The sequence below is a fragment of the Gossypium hirsutum genome, chromosome A01 (genome assembly GCF_007990345.1).
Source record: "Gossypium hirsutum isolate 1008001.06 chromosome A01, Gossypium_hirsutum_v2.1, whole genome shotgun sequence".
NCBI lineage: Eukaryota > Viridiplantae > Streptophyta > Magnoliopsida > Malvales > Malvaceae > Gossypium > Gossypium hirsutum.
This window is the reverse complement of record NC_053424.1, coordinates 108,732,642-108,736,651: the sequence shown is the minus strand read 5'-3', so window position 1 is coordinate 108,736,651 and position 4,010 is coordinate 108,732,642. Positions and strand designations below refer to the sequence as shown.

At 36.3% G+C, this 4,010-nt stretch overlaps 1 non-coding gene across 1 annotated transcript; it reads left to right on the top strand.

Annotated features, from left to right (window-relative positions):
* Positions 1 to 1,243: 1,243 nt before the first annotated feature.
* On the top strand, positions 1,244 to 1,350 carry LOC121208168 (small nucleolar RNA R71). Its single transcript, XR_005903121.1, has one exon. It is a non-coding gene; the product is annotated as a small nucleolar RNA R71 (small nucleolar RNA).
* The last annotated feature ends 2,660 nt before the right edge of the window (positions 1,351 to 4,010 follow it).

Genomic DNA, 4,010 nt, shown 5'->3' with positions numbered 1-4,010 from the left:
ATAAATTTTTACAAGAACATCGTCAATAATACCCCTAGGAAATCTAATGGTTCTATCTGCTAATTGAATACTTATCCTAGTTTGTTTGGGTTTCCCAAGACCTAATTGCTTAAACATTTTATAAGGCATGGCATTAATTTGTTAGGTATTTTATTTTGTAATATGGCCGAGAAAACTACATTAAGCTCTATAGTCGACAGATCATCTAACTTCCTTTTGTTTGCAAAAAGCTTCTTTAAAAATTTAACGGAATTGGGCATTTGCAAAAGAGCTTCAACAAATGGTAAGTTAATATGTAATTTTTTTTACAAGTTTAAGAAAATTACCAAAATTTTCATTCGTGTGGTCTATCTTCATCACATTAGGATATGACACTCGAGGTTTATATTCTACAACAGTCAGTTTTTTCTCTTTTTGGCTTACCTCAACCTTATTGTTATTTACCACAATTTCTTGCCTCAGTTTCGATTTAGATTCAACTAACCCTTCTTCATCTCAAAAAGTAATTGCATGAAGCTTCTCCCTTGGGTTAGTTTCATTATTGCTAGGAAAACTACCTTGTGATTGTTCAAAAATTAACTTAGGAAGCTGACCTATTTGGTTTTCGAGCCCTCGAATCGATGCTTGGTAATTCTTTAATGTTGTCTCAATGTTTTGAAAATGCGTTTCTGACACCGAGATAAACTTGGTCAACATCTACTCAAGGTTTAGCTTATTCTCTTATTGGTAAGGTTGTTGTTGGAAGCTTGAAGGGGCTTGTGCTCTTTAATTTCCTTAACCACCCCAAGAGAAATTGGGATTGTTCCTCCAACCTGCATTATAGTAATTAATATAAGGGTTATTTTGAGGCCTAGAATTATTACCCATATAATTGATTTGTTCATTCTTTGTGCTTGAAGCGAAGGGTAAACATTCTGGATTGTTCATTCCACCTTCATTTGTACCACATTGAATCACCGGATGTACCTTCGTAGAAACATATAAACAATCAATTTTCTTATTTAATTGTCCTACCTAATTTGATAACATGGTGACTGCATCTAAATTGAAAAAACCGGCTGCTTTCATCAGCTTTGTCCTCATGACTTGCCACTGATAATTATTCAGTGCCATCTCCTATATAAATTCACAAGCCGCTTTGGGTGTTTTATTATTTAGAGTTCCACCGGCTGATGCATCGATCAACTGCCTAGTTGAGGGATTCGAACCGTTGTAGATGGTTTGAACTTATAGCCATGGAGGTAACCTATGATGAGGGCACCATCTCAATAGGTCCTTTTACCTCTCCTATGCATCATATAGGGTTTCTAAGTTGATCTGAACAAAGGAAGAAGTATCATTACTTAACTTGGCTGTCTTAGCCGGTGGGAAGTACTTCAGTAGGAATTTCTTGGTCATTTGATCCAATGTAGTGATAAAACCTCGTGGTAAAGAATTCAACCATTGTTTAGCTTTGTTCCTCAACGAGAAACGAAATAACCGTAGGCTAATGGCGTCGTTAGAAGAACCATTTATCTTGAAAGTAGCGCAGACTTCCAGAAAATTAGCCAAATGAGTATTCTGTTTAAACAAATGACACGCCCGTATCCTAGCCTGTGTCTAAAAATCTTGACATTTTGTTTCTGAAGTCAGCAATCCTCAGGGATCACACAGCCATGGCACACATCCGTGTACTAGGCCGTGCCCTTTACACAGCTGAGACACACAGCCGTGTTTCTGATCGTGGGTTTACAACCATGCATATTGACTAGAAATTTTTATGTGGAGGGGACACACGGTCGGAAAACACGCCCATGGGGCTGGCCTTGTGTCACACACGGCCTAGACATACGCCTGTCTATCTACCCTTGTGGACAACATAGGGCTATTTACCAAGTCCTTTGCCACCTTGAAACACAAAAATAACAACATCCATCATGCTAAAGATCATCTTAATATGATTGCTCAATACAAAAACCATATCTAAGGCCTTTACACATTTCATATTTACTAAAACAACCAACAAATTACCCATTCATGAAATAACTTCTTGTATTCATATAACAACTTTCAACTTTAGCCTTTTTCGTGGCGTTATACAAAATGAGTCAAAATGATAAAGTAAGCCAACACATTTGGCCAATTAACAATGACACAAAATTCTAAAGTCAGGGTCCTATACATGCCATAATCAAAATAAATAGATCTAACTATACCAAGTGCTTTGATTGATAGTGTGATCGATGCCTCCGACGTCCGTTGAACCTCGAGCTAAAAAGGTGACACTATAAGAAAATGGAAAGAAGAGGGAGTAAGCATAAGGCTTAGAAAGTTGCATGTAATAAATATAACAACAACTTTACCATTCATCATCAAGCTCTTAGTACTAAAGTAGGCATAAGCACAACTGACTCATCACTATCCAATACAATTCACATAGTATATATTGAGCTCACATCTCAAATATTTCAAATAGGTACATGTACCACTCACAACATGGTTATACTTTCCTCGTTTAACTTAAACTGTAACTCTCACCGTTGAACCATTTGGAATGTTATCGGATATTCATTAAGCCTCAAACATAAGGTGTAATGCCAATGCCATGTCCCAGACATGGTCTTACACTTGCTCATCCATCAAGTCGATGCCATGTCCCAAACATGGTCTTACACTAACTATCGAAATCGAGGCCGACGCCATGTCCTAGACATGTTCTTAAACTGGCTCTCACATCTCTGTGCCGATGCCATGTCCCAGACATGGTCTTACACTGGCACATCTCGTAGCCGACGCATGTCCCAGACATGTCTTACACTGGCTTACATCACGAGGCTGATGTATGTTCCAAACATGTCTTACACTAGCTATCGTCTCAATGCCAATGCCCTATCCCAGACATGGTCTTACACTAGCTCTCGTAATGTGACCGATGCATGTCCCAGGCATGTCTTACACTGGCGCACGAATGAGTCAAATGTCATGGCATGAATATCGGATTTATTTTCTAAGGCTCAAACGGGAATTCTAAAATCTTAATATTCAACAAACATAATCATTTCCACAAACAAGAAATTTATGCTATATCAATTCAAACACATATAATAACAATGCAGTTGTATTATTTACATACAACTTACCTTAGAGTACAAAACGTAGGCGACTAGCTCGGCTTAGTCCACTTGCTTGCTTTTCCTCGGTCTACGCTCGAATTTTTTAATTCTTGATCTAAAATGATAGAAATTCATTCATTTCATCAGTATATTAATTGGGCAAAATGACCATTTTGCCCCTAGACTTTCGCAAAATGACCATTTTACCCGTAAGCCTGAAAATAGATTTTTATCACATTTTCTCACTAACCAAGCCGAGCTGAATACTTTTTATACTAGGAGCAGCCCACAATTCTTATTATTTCACACTTTATCATCTATTTAACAACTTATGCAAAATGGTCTTTAGTTAGGGTTTCCATGAAAACTATTTCACAAAAGTTGTTTATTACACTATCATAACTCATATTCTTCCAAAAATTTTCAGAAAACAACATGAACATGCTCATCATAAAACCCTAGACTTTCAACCATTTTACAAAATAGTCCCCTCATTTGAAAGCTCATGTTACATGGGTTCTAAAAGTGTAAAAATCTTCAAGAAAAATCATCAAAATCACTTACTTATGAGAGAACTTAGCGGATAATAATTTGAACTCTCTAAACGAATTTTTTGATGCTAAAAATTGGTGAAGAAGATGAACTAAAATGATGAAGCCTTTTTGTTTTATTTTAATATTATACTAGTCAAAATTAGTTACCAAAACTTTACCTAATTTTGACATTCTTGTCTCATGGCCGGCCAAGCATTATTTCTAAGGTCTATTTGCCCTTTAAAAACCCTTAATTTAAGTTTCATGGCAATTTAACACCATTAGCTATCAAATTAAGACTTTTGCATATTATACGATTTAGTCCTTTTTCGCAATTAAGCTCACAAATGCTAAAATTAATTCAAAAAAATTTTTATGCACCTTT